At 45.5% G+C, this 15,564-nt stretch overlaps 1 protein-coding gene across 2 annotated transcripts in view; it reads right to left on the reverse strand.

Moving 5' to 3' along the window:
• Positions 1 to 15,564, reverse strand: part of LOC149343882 (diuretic hormone receptor-like) — a 193,861-nt gene that overhangs the window by 54,497 nt on the left and 123,800 nt on the right. For both annotated transcript variants that reach the window (XM_089546094.1, XM_089546093.1), the window contains exon 3: positions 13,345 to 13,451. The gene's annotated coding sequence lies outside the window, so the exon portion shown is untranslated. The remainder of the gene's footprint in view (positions 1 to 13,344; positions 13,452 to 15,564) is intronic.

The raw sequence follows: 15,564 nt of genomic DNA on the forward strand, positions 1-15,564 counted from the left end.
TACGGGTAGGAGCGCAGATCAGGTCGAGAAGGCGGAAGGCGCTGGCGGCAAAGCCGCGCCACATGGCCGGGCAGGCCACAGGCGTAACAGATGGGTCGGTTGTCCGCAGTACGCCAGGGATTCGTAGGATGTGGGTGAACCCTTGAGAACGGAGCTTGAGACGGGAGCTCAGACGGCGGCGGAGGACGGAAAGAAGGGGCGGCCTGGTAGGAATCGGGTGCCGGCGTATGTCGTGGCCTGGCCACCGCTTGGGCGTACGTCAGGGGTGCTGTCACAGGCGGGAGCACAGGGCTGGACGGTAGCAGATCAGCGACTTGGTCTTGCACGACACGGCAAATGGTAGGAGCCAAAGACGGGGTCGAGTCATGAACTTGGCGGGCGGGGTCTTGAATATGTGATATAAGGGACAGCTGGCGAGCGACCTCTTCACGAACGAAGGCTTTGATTTGGTTGAGTAGAGGGGAGTCCTCAGGAGTAGTACCACTCAGGGCCAGTGTGGAGAGGACCTCGTCGCAGACACCGGCACGCCGTGTAGAAGCACGCTGCTTGAGGAGCTCGTCGTAGCTCTGGCAAAGCTTAATAACCTCACTGACGGTGGTGGGATTTTTCGCGAGGAGCATCTGAAATGCGTCGTCAGCGATGCCTTTGAGGATGTGGTGGATCTTGTCCGCTTCTGGCATGGCGGCGTTGACACGTTTGCAGAAGTCCTCGATGTAACTTGTGAAGGTCTCGTTGGTGTGTTGAGCGCGGTCCCGTAAGCGCTGTTCGGCACGGAGCTTGCGCACCGCAGGGCGGCCGAACACTTCCGCAAAACTCTTCTTAAATACGGGCCGAGTGGGTAGTTCCGCCTCATGGTTTCGAAACCAGAGGTTCGCCACGTCCGTGAGATAAAAGATGACGTTACTCAGCTTGATAGTGTCATCCCACTTGTTATAGCTGCTCACTCGCTCATACGATGACAACCAGTCGTCAACATCTTGGTCGGCAATGCCACTGAAGAGGGCAGGGTCACGCTGCCGGATGGCGCCAGAACAAATGACGGTGGTTGAACTGGCCGCCGGTGTTGGGGCAGTCTCATCTGGCATGGTTGACACAGGCGGCAGCGTACGGCTGCGGAGTTGCAGGTTGGTAGGGGGCGTACCTAGCACCTCCACCAATTGTAGGGGTGCGTTTATTAGGCGTCCTCAAGAGACCGAACCGCCGTGCAGGATCTGTCAGCGTAGACGGGCGTAGCCAGCACCAAGAGAGCGGGGCAACTTCGTCGTCGTCAGGTGCAGCGTAGTGTCGGCGTAGCGGAACCTGTCACAGTTTGCACACTACAATTCGTCTAAGGGAGAGCCGGACACACGTGGGCATCCATATGTGACTGCTTACTACGTGCAGGGTTATACAAGTGAACGCATCGTACTCATGTCTCACAATGAGCGCAAACCCATTGACGCTTGCTAGGTTTCTGAGGAGAGCCGGACTGTTTTAGGGTGGACGTCGTACAACCCTTTAGTCATTCCAATTTATGCTCACAACCTTTCGATGCACGAATCTATCACTCATATCTGCTCACCCTTTTCTACGTGTTCTTGTCGTACCAAAATTACGACATCTGTATCTTTTAATTGCGTTAAAGTAATGCTTTCAGTATCAGTTAAAAAATAAAATTGGAAACCCCAGAACATAGTGGAAAGAGACACGAGCTGCATAACATGCATGCCGTTAATTACGACAGTTTGCTGTTCGGCTAGTTCGCGAAGAACTGTTCGAAAAAGAAGAGATCCGTCTAGCTCGCTCCCACGGAAGCTATTTGGTTCAAACTCCATTTCATTCGCACGAATCACGGAAACACATAATTGATGTGCCATTATGAAGCAGTGGTTTTTTTTTTTAAAGAGTTCGAAGAGCACGTTTTCGCTCCTAACCACTCTTATGAACGCATCCGTCAAAATCATTCAAATGCCAGATAAGACTTACAGATCACATGTTTCCGTAGGGAAGTGCAGACACTTTTATGGAATTTCGCGCAACTTAGCCACTAAATATCACATAAATATTACAGAGACTTCCGGTTAAGGTGACTTCACACTTTTATGAAAGAGCTTCGTCGCGATGCCGATCAGCTCCTGTTAGTGCATTTCGTATATTAATTTGTACGGCTCAAATCTTTGGTAATTTTTGTGTAGAAGCGCGTTTATTAAGCGCCCTCGGAGAGACCGAGCCACTGCGACAGATCTCGCTGCGTATTCAGGACTAGGCAGCACCAAGAGAGCAGGGCAACTTCTTTGTATTCAGGAGCAGCGTAGTGTTGGCGCATGCCGGTAGCGGAATAACTCATCACAGTTTGCACATTACACTTGTTAAATTGAGATATGCGCTTAGTACATGCCGACAGAAAACCTAGATGAGCTGCCTCAAGTGTTGTCTTCATCAAAAACCACGGACACAAAATTTAAGAAAAGACTGCGCAACTTTTCCTTATTTGTCACAAATTAGCACACAAAACGAGGTGAGAGGAGATAACTTCAAGAAAACAACACTCATGGGAATAAAAACTGTGCTGAACGAACGAAATGGGAAAACTTAAAGGCTGAAGGCAAACTAAATGTCCGTTTTCACAATCAACCAGCCTAAAGTACAGCACCTTCAGTCATAACGCAAGTCGATGAAGGAATGGGAGAAACTAGTTCTATGTCCACTGTTTGCGCGACATTTACAACATCGACAGATTGTGCTGTTTTTTCGGGATCACGAAAAGAAGCTCATCTTTATTTCCCTTTACTGATAAATTTTGACATTGGCGTACTGATATAGCTGATCATTTACGTTTAACGGGAGTGTTCCAGAAATTTCATTACTACAGCCTATAAATTTATTAGTAAAGTCAAAAGCCTGCTCGTTTCGCTCCTCCGGATTGAGCAGTCAGTAACCGAAAACAAGCATGACGCAGGCGACAGGCTTGTACTTAACTGAACCTGTGAATGTGACTTGCTCTGACTATAAGTAAAGACAAAAAAAAACAGGACAGGAGCCCTACTCACTGCTGGTGCACATAACAAGTAGCGGTGGAACACTCAGAGATCGGGAGTTTGCCGGAAGAAACTGGATTGGAACTGTACCGCTAAGTCCGCCGCTTCTTCCATTCCAATTAGTCCTAGTCATGTCAGCTCAGCTATGTCTCATGAACTTCCTCCCTCTCATCCTGATCCGGGTAGCAATGTCAGTGAGCTGATTTTTAATGTGATAGCATAAGAAGCCAGTGGAAAAGCCCCGTAGCTTCCGGACTTATCTGTGATAAAATTCGCCAATTAGCTGGCAGGAAGTAACATCATTAGTGACGTGACAAGAACGGAAAAATCCCATTGACTGGAGGGACATGGACGTGATGTTGCCAGATTGCTAGTGAAGTAAAAGGCCAGTTTCGTCTCTGTGAAGCTTCGCGTGCCAATCGTCGAGGGTGGTGAGGTGCTGTAGATTCAAAAAAGAAAATTACTCAGAAAACAGCAGGCCTACATAAAATCTAGACGACCACCCGAAGAACTGTAAGTGCAAAACTGACGCTCGCCGGGAGCTACTTCTCCGCGTTGCCCGGAAAGAGCAACGCCTCACCGCTCACTTCCGGTAAAGCATCGACCGCTTCAAATGCTGTCGCATTGCTAACACTTAATGTACTCCGGTGTCCCTATGTTTAAATCGTGTTTTAGTGCTAGTGCTAAGCAGTTCAGCTTATTGTAGCGAAATGAGCTGTGTGGTTGAGCCAGAAAGCCCTCGTTCAATGCGTTTAAAACAACAGCAATCACAGCGTCACCCAGAGATTCTCGTTAGCACTCGAAGGTGCCCGCATTGTGTTGCAATTAGTGGGCACAACCATACTTTACAACGCTGTAACAACGAATTGAATAACTTGAGGAGTCGTAACACTTTAGGTAGGGCGTTTGTTGCAGAAAGGGAGGACTCTTCACAGAATGTCTGAGCGAGGACACGAGTTCCTACGCAGTTCGCAGCACTAGCTGTCTTAGCTGTCACTTTGGGTAGTGGTGCGTGCTTTTCGCGCACAGGAGTGGCACAAGGTGCCCCTCAATCACACGACCACCCACCTTACATGTAGCTGTGGTGCGGGCCTGTTTCTGCCTTTGTCATCATCGCGCGAGGCGCGTGGTCCTATCTAGACTCCACCAAACGCCTCAATACGCCTCCAATGAAGACACACCGAAATTGGTCATGTCTCCACACGCTGGTTTTTCTCGCATTTCGCCAGTCGGTTTTGTAAACTTCGACATCAATAACCGGAAGAAATCTGCAGTTGCAGTAGCTTCACAGTGATTCACTTTTGAATTCAATCTGAAGCACTGAAGTAGTCGACAACACCAAGAAACACGCTCGTCTGTAAGTCGTTCAGCAAGAAGCCCAGTGTAAAAGAATGTAGGCCTCTGAGCTCACGTTTTCCCGAATAAAAACGAGGCGTAATATGGATGCAAATATCAGAAATGGCACACGGCCGATAAATGCTTGGCCGTACGCGGTAACATGCAATCTATTCATAATATGGTTAACCATGAATTCATCTTCACAACAGGTATTACCAAGCTGCTTATATATTTTTTCACAGCTTTGTTGCTGATTTCCTCAATCAGCTGGTGTTTGCCTCTCCCTCTATCATTGTAGAAAGTTCCCGTAGTATTTTAGATGTGCTCCTCTTCAAACTAAGAAATATTTTTCGGTTTAACGTTCCTCATAACGCCACGCATCTGAAAGAACTGATAACTGCGCTAACAGCATTCAAAAGCTGCAAAAAGTATTCAGTCGACAGTATTCCATCAACGCGAAGCTTTAGTGCTTCCTCAAGCAAGAATACCTACAGAACCATTGTGACGTATTTTAAGAACACTCACCCTACACCGCAGATTTCGACAATAATCACCTTGGTATTGGTCAGTATGAATGAGAAACCTAACCTTAAATGATACAATGCATGATCAGATGGTAAGTACTAGGGAGTCAATTATTCAATTGAGATTAATGCTGAACAAAAGTGCGTAGAGTGAGAAACGTACGCAAGATTTAACGCAAAACAAATGAAGACAGATTCACGCTGTTTACCAAGGCAACAACATCGCAAACAAAGGTAAAGAAGAAGACACTTTCTTGTCGTTTACGTTGAAGAATGTTGGACATGTATGCTTCTCGTTTAAAATCAAGCAATCATCTACACAGGAAAGCAGGCTGCATTTATTTCAACGACCATGGCGCATCCATCACAATACGACTTCTTTTCTTGCCGGATGCTAAGTATAAAAAAAAATATGAGAATCGTGATTTTGGGGCACTCTCTAACTGGATGCCGACTATCGGTGTCGGAAAACACGAGTGCGCCCATAAACGAGCTAGGAGACTCGCAGGTGACCCGAGTAGGTCTACCAAGCCATCTTCGTGGTTCCAGCAAATAGGAAATTAACCACGGTGTGTTTCCAGAAGGAAATTACGATTCCGTGCGAGGGAATGTTTGAACAAGTCTGGCTATGCATGCAGGCGTGACCCGCTGCCAATATGCTACCCCCCCCCCCCCCCCCCTCGGTCCTGGAGTGAGAAGAGAGTATGTACATTTTTGTTTATTATTATAGCTTTATTTCTTCGGAAAGCACCGTCATGTGTCCCTTGCTATCAGCTAACATCGGTTAGCGGTAGCACACCACGTTATGTAATTGTTCAAAGCAGGGTGCCGAACCGGAACAGAAACCGAAAGTGTCTTTTTCCCGGAAGCACAACCGAACAGAATCAATATTTTTTTCCCCCACCTAGGAACTGCAGCCAAACCGGAACGATTCAAAGCAACTGTTCCGAACCGGTTCGGGACTCGCTTCAGCGCCACTTATCTTGCAACAAGGAATTTTTTTTTTCAGAAAAAATTAGGTGTGTTACCACGTATATAAATTTAGCCACCGGAACCTCTCTGCTCTAAGCAGGGCGAAAATGGCTGCCACTGAGCGACAGCAGAAAGGTGGGAAAGTGATGTGTAGGAAAGTAACTTAAGTGACGCTTCTGTAATATGCTTTCGGCAATTCTAAAGCCCCACCTCGATGGACACTTCCGAGGCGTACACGCGAAGCGCCTGCGCCCCCAGCAAGCGCCACGACGGGCGTCGAAAAGTGGCATGTACCTCCATGCATGTCAAGCCGTGAACAGAAGATAGTTAGGGAGCGTCAATGATTCCAAGAAAACTTGGAGGGGGAGACTGAAAGAGCTTCAAGCAGTGAAGAAAAGAGTCCGCGAGAGCCCCGCGGTCCTCCCATTGTCGTAAACCGAACCCCGCTTCCGACGCGCGCGCGAGCGCCCGTGCGCAGGCGCCGATATCTGACATGCACAGATATCTGCGCCCCGCTCGCACCTGCTCGCGCGTCGCACCTTGCGCATGCGCAGACAGGCTCCAGCGTACGCCCGTGCGCGTAGGCGCTTCGCGTGTACACCTTGGAAGTGTCCATGTTGATGAGGCTTAAGGCATTTTGCGCCACATTGATCTGACACATTGAGTTTATTAGATTCACATGTTTGCAGAGTGTTTGAGTGAGCACTGTTCAAACTCCTAAAGCACCGATTCAGAATAGTTTTCCTTTATTTATATCATGTACTATAAATATGTGAAACATAGGTGCAACGACCCAACCACGTTGCGCATCATACGCATTCCTTGTGTAAAACGTTATATCGCCTCACTTTATTACTCGATGGCTAAGTTACTCGTAACGGCCGCCCCTATTTCAGCATAACGCATATCAAACTTGGCTTCTCTATTCGCTTCTCTATTCACCATTCCATTCCTCTTATCAGCCCATTTTGTAAGTACTATTACATTGCCAGGCCATCTCCTCTGATTATTAAGTTCCCTTCAAGCATTTTACTCCGTGTAAGCGCGTCTCTAAAAAAAGCCTGGACTACAGTTAATCTGCCATTCCATGTGATATCGGACTTTGAAATAGTCCTCCCAAAACTGTCACATCCCTCTCCAACCATCTATGACTAGCTGCACAAGCAATATCTTAAGTAATAATATCCTTCATTATTTCTGTCTCTATCTGTTTGTTTCGCATCGTCTTTTTGTTTACGCTACTTTTCAGTTATATGATACTTCTTCCTCAGTTTTTGTTCGCTAATGTTTGTACAACTATGGACGCTTTTTTCTAACCCATCGGTTTTCGCCATTTTTGATTGCTTACCTTGCCACTCCTTTTCATCCAATATGCAACACGCAATGATATTATATTCTTCCTTCTAATATATACTAGCCTTACGTTCTCATGTAATCATACGTTTAACAGTATGATTAAATAAATTAATAATTTTTACGTGGAATTTTGCGTTCTGTCTCTGTATATTTTGCAGTTACATTTTTCTCTCTCTTACTACATGCCCCGGCCTTGTAAGGTATTTTGAATAATTAAAGTAAATAAACCAGTAAACACATTACAACCCACATCTCGCTTGAGTGCTAACCCTATCTCTACGCAATGCAGCTCTTTTAATAACTATTGTGAGACCACGGTCAGTACTACTGGAGAGATTGTGTGTCCCTGCCTAACACCTTTATGATTCGACTTTTATCACTTTCTTTATCTAGGAATATGGTGCCAGTGAAGCCGCTATAAATGTTTTTCAGTACCTTTAAATATGTCTTTTATCCATCTTGATTCCCCAATGCCTATATAAGTGATCAGGCTTCGAGTCAGCCAAATGCTTTCTTGTAATCAATAAATTCTCTATATACTGTTTGGTTACATCCTGCGCATTTCTTCATCACCTGCGTGGTCGTGTGAGTGTTGTCTATTGTAATAACGTCTTTCCGAAAGCAAGCCTTTTCCTTTAGATTAATTAAGGGAATGGTTCCTCAGATCCTACGAAAAACTTCCTTAGTGAATAACCTTTGGGCCACTCACATTTAGCTTAAGGAAGCTGTAATTTTTAGGCCCTTGACGTTCCCTTTATTCGTTAATATCTTGCAAGCGTTCTTCTAAGAATGTGGTGCGCTCAAGATCATGAGACACTGCGTGTCTATAATGACAAGTTTTTCTTGCACAGATTCTCCCAATGTCCTTGAACAGATCTGCAGTTACCTCGCCTTCATCAGCCGCTTCCCCCGTTTGGATTTTGGTTACTGGTTAGCAGTGGCAAATTTCAACTCGTTTCTTTGGGCATGGAAACGGGAAATCAGTGTGTAAAATACCAAGACAAGGGAACGAGTATACACTTCGTACTCGCGTGGAATGTGTGCTTCCGTCGCTTTGATCGCCCTTGATATCAGCTCTTCGCGACTTCAAACGCTGAGGAAAGGAAGGAAAATATTTTCGCTGCCGTTTTCATTGCTGTCACTGCGAGGAAAGCCCTGAGCCTGCGCCGGAATTCCTGCAGCGGAAAATATTCCCCTAAGGAAGTGCGCCAGAAAGGTGTTTTTCTCGCTACAATGGTTGAATCAGCAACGTTTCGAGTCCCTTTGGCTGTCTTTACGAAAAAGCAAAAAATAACTCGCCTTCGGTGGAAGGCGGGCGTTATCTTCTATTCTGTACTGGCGATGCACGGCACTCGGAAAAATGCGGAATCGGTAAAATACATGAGCTACGTCACCGTCTCAAACGACATGTGAAAAACTTGGTCGTTGAGTCGTTTATTATTTATTTAATTGCAGAGAAATAAACAGCAACAATGGGGCACACCGAGCTCCCGCAGTTGCTATCGCCATTCCTTGCCCGGTAAGCAGAGGAAATATATCGTTTATTATATGGCACGTTCTAAAACCAATATTGAAAACGTTGTACTGGAAGCGCGTTTTGTTTCTAGCAGCACTCATGCTCACAGGAAAAGGAATGGGGGCTGGAAAATTCTCAGCGGAAAGTAAAATAGAAAGTGAATTGTCAGTAGGCTTATGACGCAGTGGTATTGCTACGAAGGGCGGGAGCGGAAAATATATACGTTGTCGATAAGATGCAGGAAGAAGTGAAACACAGAACAGAAATTATATTTTATTGAGCGCTTGCATTGTTAACCTCTCTTGGAATCTAGTCGTTCCGTCCCTTTACACAAGAAAGGCACGTGACAAAGCTGCATTTTTCCGAGGAAAGCGCACGCAGGTCTGTCGCACTTTTTTTTTGGTATTGGGTCCAAGCGGATGTTTCTTACTTCACTCTGGTCACGGTTGCTTTTATTCATGAAATGTATATGGGACAGGTAACGTTTAAAATCATGATGCAATACATTGGTTAGGACGGACGCCGTATGTGCGTCACTCAGTGGAATAGCCTCCGCTTTTGATTTGCTGAAACCTTTGCGACAAACGGGTGCGAAAGACAGTGGGAGGAAGGTCCCGCGTACTGTAATGTGATGCGGCCAGTTTCCAAGGGGCTTGTGGCCTAAAAACGGAACAGTCTGGGCCGTTAAGGAAACCACACAAACGGGAAAACATGCGTGGCAAGACGTTTGTATTGAAATGAACCAGCATTTCAATGCAACGATATGTTCTCGCCGTCGCAGCAGTGACGTCACACCGCGCCTTCTCTTCGCAGCGGCCACCCCTCCAGGAGCCAGGAGTAGAAAACACTGACGCTTGGCGCGTGCCTGTGTCACCACGCGCGACTGAGTCTAATGATCCTCATTGGTCCTTTCTTTCTACAGCACGCGGAAGGCGGTTTAAAATAACTCCGAGGACTCTCTGTTCTGAGCCACGAGAGTGCTGCTGTTAGACAGCTTCTGTAGCGGTCGCTTTTCCGCCAGCGAAGCTTAGTGGGCGCGTTTTCCTGCTTGGGTATTTGTGCCTCCAGCTACTCATGAGTTGCGTTTATACAGCATTTGGCGCATGAAAACAAAACGTGTAACTGCCCTTGTCTTACTGCTGCTCTTTTTCATGCCCATGAATCAAGCTCGCGGCAAGATCAGATTTTCCTAGGTGAAGGTGCCTTTCTGTGCCCGACACTGATTCTAATATCTAAGCTGTATGTCACGGATTGCTGCCCAGATTCTTAGAGACCACCGTGGTAACGATTGCCATGAAATGAGGGAACAGAGTCCCGCAGTGGCTGATGCCGAACAGTTGAGAAAGCTTAGAATGTGCCTTCAATGTATAAACTATTTACACAGTGCCCGCTTACTAGGCCTCGTAAAACACCCCACGAAATTTCAAGTCATTACGGCATCAGTTTACTGCTCATCTATTTCTTCTATAATTCAGATGGATCGCTGAGGTCAGACCACGCCATAGTCTCGTACTCGACGAACTTACGGATTCAATTCGTTTTTTATTTTGTGGTTCGGTTTGCAGTTTGGTGTTTGTTCTAACACCAAAATAGTTTTGAACCAAACGATTAGGGGTAGTACGCAATTCCTGCTTTTGCGCTAAGCAGCGTAGTTAAGATTTGCGAACACTTAGAGGTTTCAGCAACCTCAAAGTCCAGTATTTTTTTGCGCACGCATAACTATTCTTACATTGACTTCGCCTTTCTTCCCTTCACCTCTGTGTCCTTGCTTTATATTTATGGCTGGGGTCACCTCAACAGCGCATATCAATGCAGTTATTATGGAACCCACGTCTTGCTGCCAACCTCGAGCTTGTGTTCCCAGCATTTCCAATAAGATTGCTGCTAAAATTAGTAACCTCTTTGAAGTCAGTGTCCAATCAGGGACCTTCAATAAGAAAAAAGAAACTACCATTCCAATTTTGCTCTTTTGCTAGAAACCTGGAATGCTATGGCGTGCTTCTTTTGTGCTTTCCGTATCATCCGACAGGGAAGTATTAAAATCGTTCGCAAGACGCTAGGGAATGTAGTCCGCTCTACTCTACAGGTTCGCTCAAGAGGAAAATTGCCAAGTGGCCGAATTCGTCGCAATATAAAGGAATCTGCTTTGCCTTGCGCCCTACCACTAGCTCTTAAAAAAACTTAATGTAATAAGCCCACTGAACTGCGTTTGATAAAGCGCTCCTATCTTTTGTGCACATAGGAAGAAAAAAAGACTTCATAGGTAGATGGCTGTGCCCTTTTATTCTTACATTTTTTACTGATTTAGATTAGAGGAACATTTCTATGGGGACCAAATGCATTACTAAATAAAATCGCTTAGGCCTTGTGCCCTGCTCATTTTGTAACATCTGACATTCGCCCACACCGAAAGGATACAAAAGGCTTTGAATTTCAGCTCTGAGAAAAGGATTCTAGTCTGGAGAGCACACCGACGCCTAAGTAAGTCGAACAATACCAAGTGATGCTCTGAATACCGTCCCGATAGCCAAATGCCGTTTGCTTAAACAGGGGTGCTTTTCTGTGCTGTCGAGCCGACGTTCATCTCGTTACCCTTTCTTGTTCGCCTAGATGAACGACGCCATCAATTTCAAGCCATCATTCAATGGCATGAAATTTGTATGTTTGCAGCTCTTTTAAGCCGGGAGTTCGTGCCTAATCTCCGGCACGGATGCGTGAGCACTTTTCAAACGACCTCAGTCACTACTTAAAAAAATATTAAACACACTCTGATCACCGTTAGGCCTACCAAGAGTTCGTGCCCAATCTCCGGCACGGATGTGTGAGCACTTTTCAAATGACCTCAGTCACTACTTAAAAAAGAGTAAACACACTCTCATCACCTTTAGGGCCTACCAAAAAGGGTACCAAATTTAATCGACAGAATAATTAAACCTAATCTTTCGACAAACGTCAGTACCCTTCACTCCACAGGCACGTCTGTTAAGTATGAAAAAATCTGAGGGAGTGGACACACAAATAGTTCAACAGCGCAGTTACATGTTCGCACAAAATTGCTGCTCATTAAGAGAATCATAGTAATGTTTGTGGAGATTGCTAATTGTATGCGATCTTCGAAAAGAAAGGAAAATAGCTCCTGACTGGAAGGATGTCGGGGAAGGTGGCAGCAGGTAGATCCTACTCATACTACGTCAGACAGGACTTCAACCCTCGGTAATGACTCCTCACTTGGTCTTTTGTTTCTTTAAGTTTATATCTATTTCTATATTGTTCTAAGCATTCAGAGAAATAAAAAGCCTTTCAAAGGACCCGCCGTGAACAGGTAAAGGGGAAACTGGGGCCTTTTTATTAAGTAAAAAAAAAGAGATTGCTATCACCTGCGATCCAATATCTAGGCGCCTTTGTTGGTGTTAATGCCTGAGAACATTCGACTGTTATCCCTGTGCAGAAATTCGTATCCTACACAGTGGTTATCAGTGTGAGCGGTAACATGGGGAGACAAATCACTAGATGAAATATTGCTTTCATGCATTACAGCATTTATACCCTAACAACAGCGGCCGCCGCAGTGGCTCAGTGGTTACGGTGCTCGGCTGCTGACCCGAAACGGAGGTTCGATCCCGGCCGCCGCGGTTGAATTTCTTTGGAGGAGAAATTCTAGAGGCCCTTGTACTGTGCTATGTCAGTGCAGGTTAAAGAACCCCAGGTGGTCGAATTTTCCGGAGCCCTTCACTACGGCGTCTCTCATAGCCTCAGTCGCTTTGGGACGTTAAACCCCATAAACTAAACCAAACCTAACAAGAGCTTAGGCTCTATGTAAATCAGGCTCCCAGAGATCAACGGATTTGAGGCAGCCACCTTATTAGGTTCATATATAGTTGAATGCTTGCTGTACGATGAAAGGTCGGAGAAGCGCGAGCCGAGTTCTTCTTCGCATCATTGTATTTAATCCTCCCGTGTTCCGAGGATTAAGCTCAAGCAATAAAAACAACAAGTGGACACTCGGGTCATGGCCTGGAATGTGGGCACCGCTTCTGCACACTCTCAGCGAGTTGCAACTAAATTTTTCCGCATAATAAACGTTTATAAATGCAAAGCAAAAGATAAATAGAGGTAATTTCTTCGTTAGAGACGACAGCAGTCGGAAGTTGGACTCGGTATTACCATCTTATATCTTCACATTCAGTGCTTGCCGTAGTGAGCGAGTAGCTATGGCGTTCGTTACTGCGCTTAAAGTAACGGTTTTGAATTCTGGCCGTGGCGGCCGCGACCACCCTCCAACGGAAGGCCTGCAGATGGCCAAAACACAGTTAGTAAGAAGAAATAAATCTGAGGCTGCTGTGTAATCCGCGAAGACCACGCAGACTAGGTCTCGCAGTTCTTAACTCAACTCTCGGTGGGCAGTGCCTAAAGGCTCTAACACGTCGTGTCAATCAAATTACCGTGCATCTATCGACACCTTTTATGTTTCCTATATTGAAATACGCCTGTCTTTTCGTGTGAATGAGATTCAGATAAATTGAACTACAAAGCCAAGAATTGGATGCTCCACCCGAAATCGATGTTAAAGCAGAAATTAAAGTGGCGAAGACCATAATATTAACAGCCATGCTTAGCTTACCTTTTGGTGGGCGAAATCTTCAGGTAAGACTACAAGGTGCCCGGTTCTTGCCCCCGGAAATGTTCAATGACACCAGGGTTGCCCCACTGGCTTCATCGCAGATATTTCTGAAACAAATCAACATTGAAGAGTTTTGACCACCGCAAAGATTCATTTGCAGTCAATTTAACTGAAAAGAAACAGGCTATAGCATTCGTTACAACAAATTACATTGAAAAATCCGAGTTCAAGCCCGAAGCCGACCCACAGTCAAAGTTGCACCAATTGATAAATACCAAAAACAAATATCAGAAACCGCATGTATCGTCATAGCGATGAGCTACCATAGAACGAAGCTGAAATGAAACTGAAATTTCTACGCTTACACTGTTCATTCTTTACATCGCTATGCACATTCATTCAAAGCCACACACACAGAAAGTCTACATTCAAAGGCTAAACCGCGCTGTCATATCAGGCTGCTCGAAGGCTAAGCCACCCGGCGCGCGCATAATCTTCAGCGGCCTTTGCCTGCTCTGCGTGGGAAAGAAAGGAGAAAATATGGCTCTTTAACAGACCCAACTTCCATGCGGAGAACAACTGTCCCACTTGTCTGAGACGAGGCTGTCCTGTGATGTTTTTCAATTAAGACTTCAGGCGAAGAGCAATGCCCTTTTGAAAAATACATGCTGAATGAAATCAGTATTGCCAACATATATACAAGCAAACTATAAAGATGCGTTAAAACAGCCTCACAGCATTGTCGCAGGTGCAATTCGGGCTGATAATATCTCAAAAGGCGAAAAAATCTTTCGGAAAAATTAATTATTTTAAACAAAGCTGGTATTAATACGTAGGAATTTTCATCGCGATCTTGCTAAGTACGAGCTTGACGCGAAGACTCCCGTAAAGTTTTAATAGAAGAGATTTAAATGCCCCTTTTTTGTGGTTGGCTGGTTCATGGTGTTTGATGTCCGAAAGAGGCTGAGGCTAAGAGGTGCGGTAGCGGAAGTCTCTGGGCAATTTTAATCAGATGAGGTTTCTTCAACGTGCTTTTTCGTCGTCCAGAAAGAGCTGAGATGTGAAACGCTCTCTAGCACGGGTCTTCACCATTCTGCAAAAATTGAAGTCACAGTAGCGATCTGATTGGTTTTTCTGTCACCTTGTATAACTGTCTATTTTTCTTTACCTGCGATGCATTCTTAGCGTTTCTTATGGTTCTTCATCCGGATTGGGACGATAGGTATAGCGCTTTTAGTACGTTGACAAATTGGTACATAAGAGCAATGCGGGTCCGAATTTTCGCACTGTACTTACAGAAGTACAAAACAGTTGAGGCCTATCTAGTATTATTGCTTTTTTATAGAAACCCGCATGAGTCAGTGATTGGACACAAAACGTCTCTGCACACGTCATTTGTGTACGTTACTGCCTCCGGCGGTTATAGTGGTGGAATTTTGAATTCACTGCGCGCGATAAAGCTATCTGTCAATCATTTATCACTTCGTTTAAGCTCACTGCAGGCAAATGCTTCTTTATATGACCTCTGATTAGCTGTGTTGCGCTAGGTGCGGCGGTCGTACACGAACATTTTTGTCACTTTCTTGTCTAACTCCCTCTCGGCATCGCCTAGGTTTTCTGCACGTGGAATTCATAATCAAACCTCCAGATATGTACGCTTTGAGTTATATTTCTTGCTGAATTTTATTTTTATTACCTAAATTCTGCAGCTCAGTTTTGTAATCAATTTAAGATCAATTTCCCAAGACAACTCGGGTCTTCAAGAGCTAATTTTGAACCGCGTCTCGGATCAGGCGTGTCTATGCACGATTTTGTCAAACGCTTTTTGTTCTGTCAACTTTGCGATTTAGCCCCGTGAAACTTCCTGTTTGAACGAAAGCTGGCGTGTCACTTCCACCGCGCCTTATCAGACCCTGCAGGAAATGATTCGCTTGCCGCGCTGCCTTATCAAAACCAGCCAAAACACGCGTCGTCTGCACCAGCGCAAACCTTTTCAAACGCCATGCCATTGACACGTGAGGTGCTTTGAAGCAAGAACAATTATCGGCACCCATGTTTGTCTGGAACAACAAAACTGTGTATACACACAAAAGCTTCTCAGGGGAAGAGGCTACTCTATGCAGCCTTTTGAAAGAAGATAGTCCAGACTTTGCAGCACTGGATCCCTCCCTTTTTCAGGGGTGCCTAGTCTTGTAGAGCTGTGGCGAAATAAAAAGATTA

This window comes from Amblyomma mixtum, chromosome 5, assembly GCF_055824585.1.
Source record: "Amblyomma mixtum isolate Tamu chromosome 5, ASM5582458v1, whole genome shotgun sequence".
NCBI classification, from domain to species: domain Eukaryota; kingdom Metazoa; phylum Arthropoda; class Arachnida; order Ixodida; family Ixodidae; genus Amblyomma; species Amblyomma mixtum.